This window comes from Tachypleus tridentatus, unplaced genomic scaffold (assembly GCF_004210375.1).
Source record: "Tachypleus tridentatus isolate NWPU-2018 unplaced genomic scaffold, ASM421037v1 Hic_cluster_2, whole genome shotgun sequence".
NCBI lineage: Eukaryota > Metazoa > Arthropoda > Merostomata > Xiphosura > Limulidae > Tachypleus > Tachypleus tridentatus.
The window spans coordinates 51,127,487-51,149,697 of NW_027467782.1; the positions used below are offsets into that span (position 1 = coordinate 51,127,487).

The following is a 22,211-nucleotide window of genomic DNA, read 5'->3' on the forward strand; positions in this document are numbered from 1 at the left end:
ACACTCTGCTGTTAGTTGGATGTAAGTTATAAACTGTTACTAGACACTCTGATGTTAGTTGGATGTAAGTTTATAACTGTTACTAGAGACTCTTATGTTAGTTGGATGTAAGTTTATAACTGTTACTGGAGACACTGAAGTTAGTTGGATGTAAGTTTATAACTGTTACTGGAGACACTCTGATGTTAGTTGGATGTAAGTTTATAACTGTTACTGGAGACACTCTGATGTTAGTTGCATGTAAGTTAATAACTGTTACTGGAGACGCTCTGATGTTAGATGGATGTAAGTTTATAACTGTTACTAGACGCTCTGATGTTAGATGGATGTAAGTTTATAACTGTTACTAGACACTCTGATGTTAGTTGTATGTAAGTTTATAACTGTTACTGGAGACACTCTGATGTTAGTTGCATGTAAGTTATTAACTGTTACGAGACACTCTTATGTTAGTTGGATGTAAGTTTATAACTGTTACTAGAGACTCTTATGTTAGTTGGATGTAAGTTTATAACTGTTACTGGAGACACTGAAGTTAGTTGGATGTAAGTTTATAACTGTTACTTGAGACACTCTGATGTTAGTTGGATGTAAGTATATAACTGTTACTGGAGACACTAATGTTAGTTAAATGTAAGTTTATAACTGTTACTGGAGACACTCTGATGTTAGATGGATGTAAGTTTATAACTGTTACTAGACACTCTGATGTTAGTTGGATGTAAGTTTATAACTGTTAGTGGAGACACTCTGCTGTTAGTTGGATGTAAGTTATAAACTGTTACTAGACACTCTGATGTTAGTTGGATGTAAGTTTATAACTGTTACTAGAGACTCTTATGTTAGTTGGATGTAAGTTTATAACTGTTACTGGAGACACTGAAGTTAGTTGGATGTAAGTTTATAACTGTTACTGGAGACACTCTGATGTTAGTTGGATGTAAGTTTATAACTGTTACTGGAGACGCTCTGATGTTAGATGGATGTAAGTTAATAACTGTTACTGGAGACGCTCTGATGTTAGATGGATGTAAGTTTATAACTGTTACTAGACGCTCTGATGTTAGATGGATGTAAGTTTATAACTGTTACTAGACACTCTGATGTTAGTTGTATGTAAGTTTATAACTGTTACTGGAGACACTCTGATGTTAGTTGCATGTAAGTTATTAACTGTTACGAGACACTCTTATGTTAGTTGGATGTAAGTTTATAACTGTTACTAGAGACTCTTATGTTAGTTGGATGTAAGTTTATAACTGTTAGTGGAGACACTCTGATGTTAGTTGGATGTAAGTTTATAACTGTTACTGGAGACACTCTGATGTTAGTTGCATGTAAGTATATAACTGTTACTGGAGACACTAATGTTAGTTAAATGTAAGTTAATAACTGTTACTGGAGACGCTCTGATGTTAGATGGATGTAAGTTTATAACTGTTACTAGACACTCTGATGTTAGTTGGATGTAAGTTTATAACTGTTAGTGGAGACACTCTGCTGTTAGTTGGATGTAAGTTATAAACTGTTACTAGACACTCTGATGTTAGTTGGATGTAAGTTTATAACTGTTACTAGAGACTCTTATGTTAGTTGGATGTAAGTTTATAACTGTTACTGGAGACACTGAAGTTAGTTGGATGTAAGTTTATAACTGTTACTGGAGACACTCTGATGTTAGTTGGATGTAAGTATATAACTGTTACTGGAGACACTATTGTTAGTTAAATGTAAGTTTATAACTGTTACTGGAGATACTCTGATGTTAGTTGGATGTAAGTTAATAACTGTTACTAGACATTCTGATGTTAGTTGGATGTAAGTTATTAACTGTTACTAGACACTCTGATGTTAGTTGGATGTAAGTTTATAACTGTTACTGGAGACACTCTGAAGTTAGTTGGATGTAAGTTTATAACTGTTACTGGAGATACTCTGGTGTTTGTTGGATGTAAGTTTATAACTGTTACTGAAGACACTCTGGTGTTAGTTGGATGTAGGTTTATAACTGTTACTGGAGACACTTTGGTGTTAGTTGGATGTAAGTTTATAACTGTGACTGGAGACACTCTGGTGTTAGTTGGATGTAAGTTTGTAACTGTTACTAGAAACTCTGATGTTAGTTAGATGTAAGTTTATAACTGTTACTAGAGACTCTGATGTTAGTTGGATGTAAGTTTATAACTGTTACTAGGAGACACTCTGATGTTAGTTGGATGTAAGTTATAAACTGTTACTAGATGCTCTTGTGTTAGTTGGATGTAGGTTTATAACTGTTACTGGAGACACTCTGGTGTTATTTGGATGTAAATTTATGACTGTTACTGGAGGCACTCTGGTGTTAGTTGGATGTAAGTTTATAACTGTTACTGGAGACACTCTGGTGTTAGTTGGATGTAAGTTTATAGCTGTTACTGAAGACACTCTGATATTAGTTGGATGTAAGTTAATAACTGTTACTGGAGACACTGATGTTAGATGGATGTAAGTTTATAACTGTTACTGGAGACACTCTGATGTTATTTGGATGTAAGTTTATAACTGTTACTAGGAGACACTCTAATGTTAGTTGGATGTAAGTTAACAACTGTTGGTAGGAGACACTCTAATGTTTGTTAGATGTAAGTTAATAACTGTTAGTAGGAGACACTGCAATGTTAGTTGGATGTAAGTTAATAACTGTTAGTATGGGATACTCTAATGTTAGATGATGTAAGTTAATAACTGTTACTGGAGACACTCTGGTGTTAGTTGGATGTAAGTTTATAACTGTTAGTGGAGACACTCTGATGTTAGTTGGATATAAGTTTATAACTGTTACTGGAGACACTCTGGTGTTAGTTGGATGTAAGTTATTAACTGTTACTAGACACTCTGATGTTAGTTGGATGGAAGTTTATAACTGTTACTAGACACTCTGATGTTAGTTGGATGGAAGTTTATAACTGTTAGTGGAGACACTCTGATGTTAGTTGGATGTAAGTTTATAACTGTTACTGGAGACACTCTGATGTTAGTTGGATGTAAGTTTATAACTGTTACTGGAGACGCTCTGATGTTAGATGGATGTAAGTTAATAACTGTTACTGAGACGCCTGATGTTAGATGGATGTAAGTTTATAACTGTTACTAGACGCTCTGATGTTAGATGGATGTAAGTTTATAACTGTTACTAGACACTCTGATGTTAGTTGTATGTAAGTTTATAACTGTTACTGGAGACACTCTGATGTTAGTTGCATGTAAGTTATTAACTGTTACGAGACACTCTTATGTTAGTTGGATGTAAGTTTATAACTGTTACTAGAGACTCTTATGTTAGTTGGATGTAAGTTTATAACTGTTACTGGAGACACTGAAGTTAGTTGGATGTAAGTTTATAACTGTTACTGGAGACACTCTGATGTTAGTTGGATGTAAGTATATAACTGTTACTGGAGACACTAATGTTAGTTAAATGTAAGTTAATAACTGTTACTGGAGACGCTCTGATGTTAGATGGATGTAAGTTTATAACTGTTACCAGACACTCTGATGTTAGTTGGATGTAAGTTTATAACTGTTAGTGGAGACACTCTGCTGTTAGTTGGATGTAAGTTATAAACTGTTACTAGACACTCTGATGTTAGTTGGATGTAAGTTTATAACTGTTACTAGAGACTCTTATGTTAGTTGGATGTAAGTTTATAACTGTTACTGGAGACACTGAAATTAGTTGGATGTAAGTTTATAACTGTTACTGGAGACACTCTGATGTTAGTTGGATGTAAGTATATAACTGTTACTGGAGACACTATTGTTAGTTAAATGTAAGTTTATAACTGTTACTGGAGATACTCTGATGTTAGTTGGATGTAAGTTAATAACTGTTACTAGACACTCTGATGTTAGTTGGATGTAAGTTATTAACTGTTACTAGACACCTGATGTTAGTTGGATGTAAGTTTATAACTGTTACTGGAGACACTCTGAAGTTAGTTGGATGTAAGTTTATAACTGTTACTGGAGATACTCTGGTGTTTGTTGGATGTAAGTTTATAACTGTTACTGAAGACACTCTGGTGTTAGTTGGATGTAGGTTTATAACTGTTACTGGAGACACTTTGGTGTTAGTTGGATGTAAGTTTATAACTGTGACTGGAGACACTCTGGTGTTAGTTGGATGTAAGTTTGTAACTGTTACTAGAAACTCTGATGTTAGTTAGATGTAAGTTTATAACTGTTACTAGAGACTCTGATGTTAGTTGGATGTAAGTTTATAACTGTTACTAGGAGACACTCTGATGTTAGTTGGATGTAAGTTATAAACTGTTACTAGATGCTCTGGTGTTAGTTGGATGTAGGTTTATAACTGTTACTGGAGACACTCTGGTGTTATTTGGATGTAAATTTATGACTGTTACTGGAGGCACTCTGGTGTTAGTTGGATGTAAGTTTATAACTGTTACTGGAGACACTCTGGTGTTAGTTGGATGTAAGTTTATAACTGTTACTGAAGACACTCTGATATTAGTTGGATGTAAGTTAATAACTGTTACTGGAGACACTGATGTTAGATGGATGTAAGTTTATAACTGTTACTGGAGACACTCTGATGTTATTTGGATGTAAGTTTATAACTGTTACTAGGAGACACTCTAATGTTAGTTGGATGTAAGTTAACAACTGTTGGTAGGAGACACTCTAATGTTTGTTAGATGTAAGTTAATAACTGTTAGTAGGAGACACTGCAATGTTAGTTGGATGTAAGTTAATAACTGTTAGTATGGGATACTCTAATGTTAGATGTATGTAAGTTAATAACTGTTACTGGAGACACTCTGGTGTTAGTTGGATGTAAGTTTATAACTGTTAGTGGAGACACTCTGATGTTAGTTGGATATAAGTTTATAACTGTTACTGGAGACACTCTGGTGTTAGTTGGATGTAAGTTATTAACTGTTACTAGACACTCTGATGTTAGTTGGATGGAAGTTTATAACTGTTACTAGACACTCTGATGTTAGTTGGATGGAAGTTTATAACTGTTAGTGGAGACACTCTGATGTTAGTTGGATGTAAGTTTATAACTGTTAGTGGAGACACTTTAGTGTTAGTTGGATGTTTTCTACATTTTTAATACCTTGTGTTTTGACCTCCATTAATGAAGAGAAATTTACCATATTTCCATTTAACAGTAAACAAAAATATTTGAGTCACAACATTTATTTTTACATCTTCTCTGGATGTTATTATGATAAAACATGTTCGATACATTACGTGATGTGTGTTTTCACACTGTATTACAGGCACTTTGTCTGTTTCTTACAACTGTGAGAAAGAACTACCGAAATATACCGTACCACAACTGGCGTCATGCCTTCAACGTCGCTCAGGTTTTCTTCTCAATCTTAGTGGTAGGTTTTTTTTTATTTACAAAACCCAAAGTTGCTGATTTACACCATGCAAGTTCTCCAACTCTATAAGTCAGAGCATTCTTTAAATTGTAATTAGTTATATAGAAACTGATATATATAGAAAATAATATATATTATTATTAATTTACGTTTCTACAGTAATACAAATAAATAAATTACGAAGTAGTAAAGTGACTAATTTCATATTCTGACCACTCATTGTCATAATAGGAATCTAATAATAATTACACTGTACCAAGTGTGGTTTATTGAGACATTGTTATGAATTCTATTGCATTGTAAATAGTTGGTATCAACTACTTACCTAATTTCTTTTAACCTCTCACATAGTTCGTACTAACCACTTAATTAGTTTCTAGTAACCTTTCACATAGTTCGTACTAACCACTTAATTAGTTTCTAGTAACCTCTCATATAGTTTGTACTAACCACTTAATTAGTTTCTATTAACCTCTCACATAGTTTGTACCAACCACTTAATTAGTTTCTATTAACCTCTCATATAGTTTGTACTAACCACTTAATTAGTTTCTATTAATCTCTCATATACTTTGTACTAACCACTTAATTAGTTTCTATTAACCTCTCATATAGTTTGTACTAACCACTTAATTAGTTTCTATTAACCTCTCACATAGTTTGTACTAACCACTTAATTAGTTTATATTAACCTGTCACATAGTTTTTACTAATCACTTAATTAATTTCTATTAACCTCTCAAAGAGTTGGTGGTAGGTGGTGATGACTAGCAGCCTTACACTGCTAAATTAGTTACGGCTACGAGATAGCCCTCGAGTAGCTTTGCACGAAATTCAAAACAAACAAACAAGTTTGTACTAACCAATTACTTAGTTTCTATTAATCTCTCTATTAGTTTGTATAAATTTATTACTCAGTTAATATCAGAAAATATTATAGTTTTATTTTCAGTATAAACTAGATTGCAATACTTTTACCTCAACTGGGTCTGTATGTTATATTTCAGAACTGTGGACTCAAGTCTATCCTGACAGAACTGGAAGTACTGGGAATGATGGTTGGTTGTCTGTGTCACGATCTGGACCACAGAGGAACAAATAATGCATTCCAAGAAAAGTGAGAGTTCAATTAGATTTCATTTGACGAATATAATAAACCACATAGAAATTATTGTTGACTTTGCCGTGTATATTATAATTTATTGTTTACTATGCCATCCATATTTTAATTCATTGTTTACTATACCATCTATATTTTAATGCATTGTTCACTTTGCCATCCATATTTTAATTTATTGTTTACTATGCCATCCATATTTTAATTTATTGTTTACCATGCCATCCATATTTTAATTCATTGATTACTACACTGTGCATATTTTAATTTATTGTTTACTGTGCCATTCATAATTTGCTTTATTGTTTACTATGCCATCCATATTTTAATTTATTGTTTACTATACTGTGTATATTTTAATTTATTGTTTACTATACTATGTATATTTTAATTTATTGTTCACTATACTGTGTATATTTTAATTCATTGTTTACTATACTATATATATTTTAATTTATTGTTCACTATACTGTGTATATTTTAATTCATTGTTTACTATACTATATATATTTTAATTTATTATTTACTATGTCATCTATATATTAACTTATTGTTCACTTTGCCATCCATATTTTAATTCATTGTTCACTACACCATCTATATTTATTGCACCATGCAGAAGTGGCTCAGCTTTGGCTCTCCTGTATGGAAATAAAGCAACAATGGAACAACACCACTTTAACCACGCTGTTATGATTTTATCGAGTGAAGTAAGGACTTTTTAATTTAACTATAGCAAATAATAACAAACTTATTTGTCATCACAACAAATATTAAATGTTGCTATAATATATTTATTATGTGAAATGTTATTTTACTTTCAAACCAGTGTTGCTATGGTAAATATTTGTCATAATAGAATATCGTATCCCTGTTATCTGACTTCAAGAACAGCTATAGAATCTTTCTTTTTATATCACATTATTGTTCTGTGACAAAAATAATCTCTTCCAGTGCATGATTTGTTTGTAAACTATAAAAAGTATATGATCAATTATATTGTATTTATCATACGAATGCTACGAACTGCCCTTCATTGGAATATTTTGGGAACAACCTGACAACTTTCGAACACAGTATATTTTGGTTAAATATCATGTAAATGTTTACACTGAAAGCATCAGAAGCTTAAGGATATATTGGAACTTATTTCTTCTTGTGTTTTATTTGTGAAAGGGACACAACATCTTTGAATCTCTGAGTTCTGATGACTACAGCAGAGTTATGAATGTTCTGAAGAATGCCATACTGGCTACAGATCTTTCTACCTACTTCCAGTAAGAAAATCTCAAGTGTGATAGAGAAAAGGATTAGAAACCTTGTCTTTTAGTATAAATATATCTTAATAGATTCTGTTTAATTTATGTAGCAAATAGATATGAAACTAGTACAAGTATAACCATCTTCAGACAGAACAAGACTTGGATATAAAAGCATCATTGCAATGAACACATATCTCACAATTTTGGTTAAAGTTCAATTAGTTTATAAGAAGTTAAACTCTGCCTCTCATACACAGTGTATTTGTTGCTGAGTGCCAACCCCACAGTGGGCTACCTGTACTGTGCCATCATAGGTATCGAAACCTGAATCTTATCATCATAAACCTTACAAGATACAATTTAGTGATGCATATAAAGTAGAAAATATTCCACATTTGGGTAAAAATATAATTTCTCAACAGTATACAATAATTCATATTACACTTATTTTTATATATGTATCACACACCATATTGGTGAAACAACAACACTATACAATATTGTACTACCTTATATACACCTATATAGCACAGGTTACTTGTGTAACAACAACACTATACAATATTGTACTACCTTATATACACCTATATAGCACAGGTTACTTGTGTAACAACAACACTATACAATATTGTACTACCTTATATACACCTATATAGCACAGGTTACTTGTGGAACAACAATACTATACAATATTGTACTAGCTTATATACATATATATAACACAGATTACTTGTGTAACAACAATACTATACAATATTGTAGTACCTTATATACACCTATATAACTCAGATTACTTGTGGAACAACAATACTATACAATATTGTACTACCTTATATACACCTATATAACACAGATTACTTGTGGAACAACAATACTATACAATATTGTACTACCTTATATACACCTATATAGCACAGATTACTTGTGGAACAACAATACTATACAATATTGTACTACCTTATATACACCTATATAACACAGATTACTTGTGGAACAACAATACTATACAATATTGTACTACCTTATATACACCTATATAGCACAGGTTACTTGTGGAACAACAATACTATACAATATTGTACTACCTTATATACACCTATATAGCACAGGTTACTTGTGGAACAACAATACTATACAATATTGTACTAGCTTATATACATATATATAACACAGATTACTTGTGTAACAACAATACTATACAATATTGTACTACCTTATATACACCTATATAACACAGGTTACTTGTGGAACAACAATACTATACAATATTGTACTACCTTATATACACCTATATAGCACAGGTTACTTGTGGAACAACAATACTATACAATATTGTACTACCTTATATACACCTATATAACACAGATTACTTGTGGAACAACAATACTATACAATATTGTACTACCTTATATACACCTATATAACACAGATTACTTGTGGAACAACAATACTATACAATATTGTACCACCTTAGATACACCTATATAGCACAGGTTACTTGTGGAACAACAATACTATACAATATTGTACTGCCTTATATACACCTATATAGCACAGGTTACTTGTGGAACAACAATACTATACAATGTTGTACTACCTTATATACACCTATATAACACAGGTTACTTGTGGAACAACAATACTATACAATGTTGTACTACCTTATATACACCTATATAACACAGGTTACTTGTGGAACAACAATACTATACAATGTTGTACTACCTTATATACACCTATATAACACAGATTACTTGTGGAACAACAATACTATACAATATTGTACTACCTTATATACACCTATGTAATACAGATTACTTGTAGAACAACAATACTATACAATATTGTACTACCTTATATACACCTATATAACACAGGTTACTTGTGGAACAACAATACTATACAATGTTGTACTACCTTATATACACCTATATAACACAGGTTACTTGTGGAACAACAATACTATACAATATTGTACTACCTTATATACACCTATATAACACAGATTACTTGTAGAACAACAATACTATACAATATTGTACTACCTTATATACACCTATATAACACAGGTTACTTGTGGAACAACAATACTATACAATATGGTACTACCTTATATACACCTATATAACACAGATTACTTGTAGAACAACAATACTATACAATATTGTACTACCTTATATACACCTATATAACACAGATTACTTGTGGAACAACAATACTATACAATATGGTACTACCTTATATACACCTATATAACACAGATTACTTGTAGAACAACAATACTATACAATGTTGTACTACCTTATATACACCTATATAACACAGATTACTTGTGGAACAACAATACTATACAATGTTGTACTACCTTATATACACCTATATAACACAGGTTACTTGTGGAACAACAATACTATACAATATTGTACTACCTTATATACACCTATGTAATACAGATTACTTGTAGAACAACAATACTATACAATATTGTACTACCTTATATACACCTATATAACACAGGTTACTTGTGGAACAACAATACTATACAATATGGTACTACCTTATATACACCTATATAACACAGATTACTTGTGGAACAACAATACTATACAATATGGTACTACCTTATATACACCTATATAACACAGGTTACTTGTGGAACAACAATACTATACAATATTGTACTACCTTATATACACCTATATAACACAGATTACTTGTCAAACAACAATACTATACAATATTGTACTACCTTATATACACCTATATAACACAGATTACTTGTAGAACAACAATACTATACAATATGGTACTACCTTATATACACCTATATAACACAGATTACTTGTAGAACAACAATACTATACAATATTGTACTACCTTATATACACCTATATAACACAGGTTACTTGTGGAACAACAATACTATACAATATGGTACTACCTTATATACACCTATATAACACAGATTACTTGTCAAACAACAATACTATACAATATTGTACTACCTTATATACACCTATATAACACAGATTACTTGTAGAACAACAATACTATACAATGTTGTACTACCTTATATACACCTATATAGCACAGATTACTTGTCGAACAACAATACTATACAATATTGTACTACCTTATATACACCTATATAACACAGATTACTTGTAGAACAACAATACTATACAATATTGTACTACCTTATATACACCTATATAACACAGGTTACTTGTGGAACAACAATACTATACAATATTGTACTACCTTATATACACCTATATAACACAGATTACTTGTGGAACAACAATACTATACAATATTGTACTACCTTATATACACCTATATAACACAGGTTACTTGTGGAACAACAATACTATACAATATTGTACTACCTTATATACACCTATATAACACAGGTTACTTGTGGAACAACAATACTATACAATATTGTACTACCTTATATACACCTATATAACACAGGTTTCTTGTGGAACAACAATACTATACAATATTGTACTACCTTATATACACCTATATAACACAGATTACTTGTGGAACAACAATACTATACAATATTGTACTACCTTATATACACCTATATAACACAGGTTACTTGTGGAACAACAATACTATACAATATTGTACTACCTTATATACACCTATATAACACAGGTTACTTGTAGAACAACAATACTATACAATATTGTACTACCTTATATACACCTATATAACACAGATTACTTGTAGAACAACAATACTATACAATATTGTACTACCTTATATACACCTATATAACACAGGTTACTTGTAGAACAACAATACTATACAATATTGTACTACCTTATATACACCTATATAACACAGGTTACTTGTAGAACAACAATACTATACAATATTGTACTACCTTATATACACCTATATAACACAGGTTACTTGTGGAACAACAATACTATACAATATTGTACTACCTTATATACACCTATATAACACAGGTTACTTACCAACATTTCAACTTTGTTTTTGCTCATTATTAATTATTCTTACCAAAATTTTTTCCCCCAGACTACGAAGCAAGTTTTTTACTCTGATAGACATTGGAGAACTTGAGTGGGAAGAAGAGGAGAAACGGGACATACTGAAGAGCATGTTGATGACAGCCTGTGACCTGGGAGCCTGTACTAAACCCTGGCCAATCCAGCACAGGGTAACCAGTGGTCATTTACATGCATTGTTACAGTCGTTAAACTATGGTGATAATGTAGTATAAAGTATTGTTACAGTTGTTAAATTATGATGATAATGTACTATAAAATATTGTTAAAGTTGTTAAACTATGATGGTAATGTAATACTAAGTATCGTTAGAGTTGTTAAACTATGGTGATAATGTACTATCAAGTATTGTTACAGTTGTTAAACTATGGTGATAATGTACTATAAAATATTGTTACAGTTGTTAAACTATGATGGTAATGTAATATTAAGTATCGTTAGAGTTGTTAAACTATGGTGATAATGTACTTTAAAATATTGTTACAGTTGTTAAACCATGATGGTAATGTAATATTAAGCATCATTAGAGTTGTTAAACCATGGTGATAATGTACCATCAAGTATTGTTAGAGTTGTTAAACCATGGTGATAATGTACTATAAAATATTGTTACAGTTGTTAAACCATGATGGTAATGTAATATTAAGCATCGTTAGAGTTGTTAAACCATGGTGATAATGTATGATAAAGTATTGTTACAGTTGTTAAACTATGGTGATAATGTACTATCAAGTATTGTTACAGTTGTTAAACTATGGTGATAATGTACTATCAAGTATTGTTAGAGTTGTTAAACCATGGTGATAATGTACTATAAAATATTGTTACAGTTGTTTAACTATAATGATAATGCATTATCAAGCATTGTTACAGTTGTTAAACTGTGATGATAATGTACTATCAAGTATTTTTACAGCTGTTAAACTATGGTGATAACCTACTATTTTGTGTTCTTTATGTTAGTGTTCTGTGTGCAGTACAGTGTGTAATGAAACTTAACCTACACATCTAGATTTATGGATACTAAAGATACAAATAGTTTTATAAACAACTTTATAGTTTCAGAATTAAAATATTATAAACACAGTCTTTAAAACAGAAGCCTTTTTATGAGGAACAAGTGCCTAAAGCCAGTTCAGGTAATGTGAATATATGAAACAATCATTAAGTGAATCAATTGTTTGCTAAAATGTAATATTTTGTTTTGAATTTTAGGTGGCGAAACTAGTAACTGACGAATTTTTTGATCAAGGTGACAAAGAGAAGCAACAATTGAAGATTCAGCCACAGGTTGGTTTTATGAGAAGACAGACAAAACTACATAAACCACAAGTCTTGCATGTTAAGAAAACTACAAATTTACATAAATTACAAATCTTGTATGTAAAGAAAACTACATATACCACATGCCTTCTATGTTAGGAAAACTATATAAAGCACAAGTCTTGTATGTTAATAAAACTAGAAAATTATATAAACCACAAGTCTTGTATGTTAGGAAAATTACATAAATCACAAGTGTTTATGTTAAGAAAAGTACATAAATCAAGTCTTGTATGTATACAAAACTACATAAACCACAAGTTCCTTATCTTAAGAAACCTTTAAGACAACATAAACCACAAATCTTGTAGGTTAAAAAACCGACAAAACTATATGAACCACAAGTCATGTATGTTAATAAAACTACAAAACTACATAAACTACAAATCTTTTATGTTAAGAAAACTACAAACCTACAAAAAAACCACAAGTCTTTTTATTAAGAAAACTACAAAACTACTGAAACCGCAAGTTGTTTTATTAAGAAAACTACACAAACCACAAGTCTTGTATGTTAAGAAAACTACAGAACTACATAAACCACAAGTCTTGTGTATTAAGAAAACTAGAAAACTACATAAATCACAAGTCTTGTATGTTAGGAAAACTATAAAACTAAATAACCTACAGATTTCATTAGGTAACAAAGTCAAAGTCAGGTATCATAACACAACAAAGTTAATGTCACAAGTCATTAGGTAAGAAAGTTAATGTTTGGTATCATTAGGTAAGAAAGTTAATGTTTGCGTCATTAGGTAAGAAAGTTAATGTTTGGTATCATTAGGTATGAAAGTTAATGTTTAGTGTCATTAGGTAAGAAAGTTAATGTTTGGTATCATTAGGTAAGAAAGTTAATGTTTGGTATCATTAGGTAAGAAAGTTTATGTTTGGTATCATTAGGTAAGAAAGTTAATGTTTGGTATCATTAGGTAAGAAGGTTTATGTTTGGTATCATTAGGTAAGAAAGTTAATGTTTGGTGTCATTAGGTAAGAAAGTTTATGTCTGGTGTCATTAAGTAACAAATTAATCTATGGTGTCATTAGGTAAGAAAGTTTATGTCTGGTGTCATTAAGTAACAAAGTTAATCTATGGTGTCATTAGGTAAGAAAGTTTATGTCTGGTGTCATTAGGTAAGAAAGTTAATCTATGGTGTCATTAGGTAAGAAAGTTAGTCTATGGTGTCATTAGGTAAGAAAGTTAATCTATGGTGTCATTAGGTAAGAAAGTTAATGTTTGATATCATTAGGTAAGAAAGTTAATGTTTGGTGTCATTAGGTAAGAAAGTTTATGTCTGGTATCATTAAGTAACAAAGTTAATCTATGGTGTCATCAGGTAAGAAAGTTAATTAATGTTTGGTGTCATTAGGTAAGAAAGTTTATGTTTGGTGTCATTAGGTAAGAAAGTTTTTGTGTTTGGTGTCATTAAGTAACAAAGTTAATCTATGGTGTCATTAGGTAAGAAAGTTAATGTTTGGTGTCATTACGTAACAAAGTTAATCTATGGTGTCATTAGGTAAGAAAGTTAATTAATGTCTGGTGTCATTAGGTAAGAAAGTTTATGTCTGGTGTCATTAAGTAAGAAAGTTTATGTCTGGTGTCATTAGGTAAGAAAGTTAATCTATGGTGTCATTAGGTAAGAAAGTTAGTCTATGGTGTCATTAGGTAAGAAAGTTAATCTATGGTGTCATTAGGTAAGAAAGTTAATGTTTGATATCATTAGGTAAGAAGTTAATGTTTGGTGTCATTAGGTAAGAAAGTTTATGTCTGGTATCATTAAGTAACAAAGTTAATCTATGGTGTCATCAGGTAAGAAAGTTAATTAATGTTTGGTGTCATTAGGTAAGAAAGTTAATCCATGGTGTCATTAGGTAAGAAAGTTAATGTTCGGTGTCATTAGGTAAGAAAGTTTATGTTTGGTGTCATTAAGTAACAAAGTTAATCTATGGTGTCATTAGGTAAGAAAGTTTATGTTTGGTGTCATTAGGTAAGAAAGTTTATGTCCGGTGTCATTAAGTAACAAAGTTAATCTATGGTGTCATTAGGTAAGAAAGTAAATTAATGTTTGGTATCATTAGGTAAGAAAGTTAATGTTTGGTGTCATTAGGTAAGAAAGTTTATGTTTGGTATCATTAGGTAAGAAAGTTTATGTCTGCTGTCATTAAGTAACAAAGTTAATCTATGGTGTCATTAGGTAAGAAAGTTTATGTTTGGTGTCATTAGGTAAGAAAGTTTATGTCTGGTGTCATTAGGTAACAAAGTTAATCCATGGTGTCATTAGGTAAGAAAGTTAATGTTTGGTGTCATTAGGTAAGAAAGTTTATGTTTGGTATCATTAGGTAAGAAAGTTTATGTCTGGTGTCATTAAGTAACAAAGTTAATCCATGGTGTCATCATGTAAGAAAGTTTATGTTTGGTGTCATTAAGTAACAAAGTTAATCTATGGTGTCATCATGTAAAAAAGTTTATGTTTGGTGTCATTAGGTAAGAACGTTTATGTCTGGTGTCATTAAGTAACAAAGTTAATCTATGGTGTCATTAGGTAAGAAAGTTTATGTCTGGTGTCATTAAGTAACAAAGTTAATCCATGGTGTCATTAGTTAAGAAAGTTAATTAATGTTTGGTGTCATTAGGTAAGAAAGTTAATCCATGGTGTCATTAGGTAAGAAAGTTAATGTTTGGTATCATTAGGTAAGAAAGTTTATGTTTGGTATCATTAGATAACAAAGTTAATGTTTGGTGTCATTAAGTAACAAAGTTAATGTTTGGTGTCATTAGGTAAGAAAGTTAATGTTTGGTGTCATTAGGTAAGAAAGTTAATCTATGGTGTCATTAGGTAAGAAAGTTTATGTTTGGTGTCATTAGGTAAGAAAGTTAATGTTTGGTATCATTAAGTAAGAAAGTTAATGTTTGGCATCATTAGGTAACAAAGTTTATGTTTGGTATCATTAGGTAACAAAGTTAATGTTTGGCGTCATTAGGTAAGAAAATTAATGTTTGCGTCATTAAGTAACAAAGTTAATGTTTGGTGTCATTAGGTAAGAAAGTTAATGTTTGGTGTCATTAGGTAAGAAAGTTTATGTCTGGTATCATTAAGTAACAAAGTTAATCTATGGTGTCATCAGGTAAGAAAGTTAATTAATGTTTGGTGTCATTAGGTAAGAAAGTTAATCTATGGTGTGATTAGGTAAGAAAGTTAATCTATGGTGTCATCAGGTAAGAAAGTTAATTAATGTTTGGTGTCATTAGGTAAGAAAGTTAATCTATGGTGTGATTAGGTAAGAAAGTTAATCTATGGTGTCATTAGGTAAGAAAGTTAATGTTTGGTGTCATTAGGTAAGAAAGTTAATATATGGTGTCATTAGGTAAGAAAGTTAATGTTTGGTGTCATTAAATAAGAAAGTTAATCTATGGTGTCATTCGGTAACAAGTTTAATGTCTCGTATCAGTAAGTAACAAAGTTAATGTCTTGTGTCATTAGGTAAGAAAGTTAATGTCTGGTGTCATTCGTAACAAGTTTAATGTCTCAGATCAGTAAGTAACAAAGTTAATTTTTGGTGTCATTAGGTAAGAAAGTTAATGTCTGGTGACATTCGGTAACAAGTTAGTGTCAATTGTCATCAAGTAATAAAGTTAATCTTGTCAACTAGTTAGATTAAAGTCACATTTTATCAACTGACTACTATGCACAGTCAGCAAAGCTAGGTTGAACACGACCTACAAATCAGACGAACTTAACGCTAGGTAGAACCACTATACCAATGTAATGATGCAAGTTTTCTTACATCAACATCAAATGTTTCCAGGCTCTGATGGATAGAGAAAAGGAACATGAATTACCCCAGCTACAAGTTACCTGGATTGATTCTGTCTGTTTACCATTGTATAAGGTAAGATCACCTAACTACAAGTTACCTGGATTGATTCTGTCTGCTTACCATTGTATAAGGTAAGATCACCTAACTACAAGTTACCTGGATTGATTCTGTCTGTTTACCATTGTATAAGGTAAGATCACCTAACTACAAGTTACCTGGATTGATTCTGTTTGTTTACCATTGTATAAGGTAAGATCACCTAACTACAAGTTACCTGGATTGATTCTGTTTGTTTACCATTGTATAAGGTAAGATCACCTATCTACAAGTTACCTGGATTGATTCTGTTTGTTTACCATTGTATAAGGTAAGATCACCTAACTATAAGTTACCTGGATTGATTCTGTCTGTTTACCATTGTATAAGGTAAGATCACCTAACTACAAGTTACCTGGATTGATTCTGTTTGTTTACCATTGTATAAGGTAAGATCACCTATCTACAAGTTACCTGGATTGATTCTGTCTGTTTACCATTGTATAAGGTAAGATCACCTAACTACAAGTTACCTGGATTGATTCTCTTTGTTTACCATTGTATAAGGTAAGATCACCTAACTACAAGCTACCTGGATTGATTCTGTCTGTTTACCATTGTATAAGGTAAGATCACACTGACATCCCTAACTACAAGTTACCTGGATTGATTCTGTCTGTTTACCATTGTATAAGGTAAGATCACCTAACTACAAGTTACCTGGATTGATTCTGTTTGTTTACCATTGTATAAGGTAAGATCACACTGGCATCCCTAACTACAAGTTACCTGGATTGATTCTGTCTGTTTACCATTGTATAAGGTAAGATCACCTAACTACAAGCTACCTGGATTGATTTTGTCTGTTTACCATTGTATAAGGTAAGATCACCTAACTACAAGTTACCTGGATTGATTCTGTCTGTTTACCATTGTATAAGGTAAGATCACCTAACTACAACTTACCTGGATTGATTCTGTCTGTTTACCATTGTATAAGGTAAGATCACCTAACTACAAGTTACCTGGATTGATTCTGTTTGTTTATCATTGTATAAGGTAAGATCACACTAACATCCCTAACTACAATTTACGTGGATTGATTCTGTATGTTTACAGTTGTATATGGTAAGAACACACTAACCTCCCTAGCTACAAGTTACCTGGATTGATTCTGTCTGTTTACAGTTGTATAAGGTAATATGACATTAACTTTTCTGATTCTGTCTTCTACCACTTAGTATATTCAATACTGTTGAATGTTCATGTATTTAATTAATCATCATTTTTAATTATTAATTTACACAACCAAGACATCTCACTCATCCCTCTACATCATGAAGTGTGTTAGAGATTAGTTTCTTTTCATTGTAATTTAGACATATTTAAATTTGAATATGGCTGAAGAGGGAATTTTTTCTTCTAGAACTAGTGTTGAAATGTGTTTTCATAGTGAGATCTTTCATTTTTAGGCATTGTCAAAGGTCAACAATGGATTTATTGAAATGGCTATGGAAGCTGCTTCCAACAGAGACAAGTGGAAAATTCTTGCATCTCGATGAACAAGCCTAACGAATGGCAGTAGTAGTTTGTATGGACAGGACACTAGTGCCTCATAAGGTTCTACCAAATTGTCACTGTGAATTTTTCCTTTATTTCTCATCTATATTATTATCTTTTCCTGGTTGATGTTTAATAACGTTGTAATAATACGTAATTTCAATATATCAACTGATTTGAATAAGATGGCATTGAAGAAAAACTTTTATCATTGAAAGCCACCAATTGCTAGTTAAAGCAGTTTGTATTAGAAGCCAATGAGAGAAATTATGTGTTGTAAAACCAACCAATAAGAATACTGGTATCTTGCAAAGCCATCCAATGAGAGTACTTGTAAGATAAATCGGTAAGAATGTTTTTGTGATATGATAAACCATAACTGAAGAATTGTTATTATAACTTGACATCGCTTTCTGCTTTTCTTAATATGGCTTCTCTGATTCACTTAGACTGACTTTCAGTGTGTTTTGCACTTCATTTGAGTGTATCTGTTTTCTTGTCATGAATTTTAATATTTAATACCTTAAATGACAGACATTTAGTCTCCTCTCAGTGTATAGCTGTAAACTGAATTATTCTCTCAAGTACAGGAATTAATAAAATATTCACACTGTTGCCTGACTTAAGATGAATATTTTTCTATTCTGATGTGTACTTTTTACAGTTTAACAGCAAGAGTGAGTTGACGAGATTTCTAATAAATTACTTTATGAAACTACGTTTTTTTCATAGTCTTCACCAGTAGTTTATAAAGAAAGGGAACTGTTACTCAGACACAGAATATTAATTTATCATACATAATACACCTCATAAGGGGGATAATTCCCCTAATTAATATGGAATAAAAATACGTTGGTTTTGCAGTGTGTCTGTACTCCAAAGAGGGGAACAATGCACATTTTGTGAAAATGGATGTTTTGAGTGATAAGTGTTGAGTATCAATGTCCACTTGTTTGGCTTATAACAAGGATACAGACATGATACTGTCCACAGGCAGGTCATAACCTAATAGTTTTGGATTAGCTCTAGACCATTGCTGTTTTGTTTTATGTACAACCAGTCAGTTGATTCTGTAGAGAGGTGTGAACATTAATATATATGTCAGAACTCTTATTATAAAATTCTAGTATTAAATACTCTTATAAATTCTGCTGTTGGTTAAAACCACAAAATAAACTTTTATAATTCTACTGTTTGTTAGAACCAGAAAAAACGTCTCATAATTCTACTGTTTGTTAGAACCAGAAAATAAATTTCCATAATTCCACTGTTTATTAGAACAAGAAAATAGTCTCATAAATTGACTGTTTGTTAGAACCAAAAAATTAATATTATAATTCTACTGTTTCTTAGAACCAAAAAATTAGTATTATAATTCTACTGTTTGTTAGAACCAAAAAATAAACTTTCATAATTATACTGTTAGAACCAGAAAATTAATATTATAATTCTACTGTTTGTTAGTACCAGAAAATAAACTTTCATAATTCTACTGTTAGAACCAAAAAATTAATATTATAATTCTACTGTTTGTTAGAACCAGAAAATAAACTTTTATAATTTTACTGTTTGTTAGAACTAGGAAATAGTCTCATAATTCTACTGTTTGTTAGAACCACAAAATAAACTTTCATAATTCTACTGTTTGTTAGAACCAGAAAAAACGTCTTATAATTCTACTGTTTGTTAGAACCAGAAAATAAATTTCCATAATTCCACTGTTTATTAGAACAAGAAAATAGTCTCATAAATTGACTGTTTGTTAGAACCAAAAAATTAGTATTATAATTCTACTGTTTGTTAGAACCAGAAAATAAACTTTCATAATTCTACTGTTAGAACCAAAAAATTAATATTATAATTCTAATGTTTGTTAGAACCAAAAAATTAATATTATAATTCTAATGTTTCTTAGAACCAGAAAATTAATATTATAATTCTACTGTTTGTTAGAACCAAAAAATTAATATTATAATTCTACTGTTTGTTAGAACCAGAAAATAAACTTTCATAATTCTACTGTTAGAACCAAAAAATTAATATTATAATTCTAATGTTTGTTAGAACCAGAAAATAAACTTTCATAATTCTACTGTTAGAACCAAAAAATTAATATTATAATTCTACTGTTTGTTAGAACCAGAAAATAAACTTTTGTAATTCTAGTGTTTGTTTGAACAAAAAAATAAACTTTCATAATTCTACTGTTAGAACCAGAAAATTAATATTATAATTCTACTGTTTGTTAGAATCAGAAAATTAATATTACAATTGTAATGTTTGTTAGAACCAGAAAATAAATTTTCATAATTTTACTGTTTGTTAGAACCACAAAATAAACTTTTATAATTCTACTGTTTGTTAGAACCAAAAAATTAGTATTATAATTCTACTGTTTGTTCGAACTAGAAAATAAACTTTCATAATTCTAGTGTTTGTTTGAACAAGAAAATAAACTTTCATAATTCTACTGTTAGAACCAGAAAATAGTCTCATAAATCAACTGTTTGTTAGAACCAAAAAATTAATATTACAATTGTACTGTTTGTTAGAACCAGAAAATAAAGTCTCATAATTCCACTGTTTGTCAGAACCACAAAATAAACGTTTATAATTCTACTGTTTGTTAGAACCAGAAAATAAACATTCATAATTCTAGTGTTTGTTTGAACAAGAAAATAAACTTTCATAATTCTACTGTTAGAACCAGAAAATTAATATTATAATTCTACTGTTTGTTACAACCAGAAAATAGTCTCATAAATCAACTGTTTGTTAGAACCAAAAAATTAATATTATAATTCTACTGTTTGTTAAAATCAGAAAATTAATATTACAATTGTAATGTTTGTTAGAACCATAATATAAATTTTCATAATTCTACTGTTTGTTAGAACCAGAAAATAAATTTTCACAATTCTACTGTTAGAACCAAAAAATTAATATTATAATTCTACTGTTTGTTAGAACCAGAAAATAAACCTTTGTAATTCTAGTGTTTGTTTGAACAAGAAAATAAACTTTCATAATTCTACTGTTAGAACCAGAAAATTAATATTATAATTCTACTGTTTGTTACAACCAGAAAATAAACTTTTATAATTATACTGTTAGAACCAGGAAATTAATATTATAATTCTACTGTTTGTTAGAATCAGAAAATTAATATTACAATTTTAATGTTTGTTAGAACCAGAAAATAAATTTTCATAATTCTATTGTTTGTTAGAACCAGAAAATAAACTTTCATAATTCTACTGTTAGAACCAAAAAATTAATATTATAATTCTACTGTTTGTTAGAACCAGAAAATAAACTTTCATAATTCTACTGTTAGAACCAAAAAATTAATATTATAATTCTACTGTTTGTTAGAACCAGAAAATAAACTTTCATAATTCTACTGTTAGAACCAAAAAATTAATATTATAATTCTACTGTTTGTTAGAACCAGAAAATAAACTTTTGTAATTCTAATGTTTGTTTGAACAAGAAAATAAACTTTCATAATTCTACTGTTAGAACCAGAAAATTAATATTATAATTCTACTGTTTGTTAGAATCAGAAAATTAATATTACAATTGTAATGTTTGTTAGAACCAGAAAATAAATTTTCATAATTTTACTGTTTGTTAGAACCACAAAATAAAC

General features: G+C 30.4%; 1 pseudogene across 1 annotated transcript in view; it reads left to right on the forward strand.

Annotated features, from left to right (window-relative positions):
* The window catches only part of LOC143242317 (dual 3',5'-cyclic-AMP and -GMP phosphodiesterase 11A-like), a 45,197-nt pseudogene extending 25,923 nt beyond the window's left edge, over positions 1-19,274 (forward strand). Inside the window, exons 13-20 of the transcript XR_013022581.1 lie at positions 5,289-5,396; positions 6,404-6,513; positions 7,133-7,223; positions 7,690-7,790; positions 11,835-11,976; positions 13,040-13,114; positions 16,952-17,035; positions 18,472-19,274. The product of XR_013022581.1 is annotated as a dual 3',5'-cyclic-AMP and -GMP phosphodiesterase 11A-like (transcript). The remainder of the gene's footprint in view (positions 1-5,288; positions 5,397-6,403; positions 6,514-7,132; positions 7,224-7,689; positions 7,791-11,834; positions 11,977-13,039; positions 13,115-16,951; positions 17,036-18,471) is intronic.
* The last annotated feature ends 2,937 nt before the right edge of the window (positions 19,275-22,211 follow it).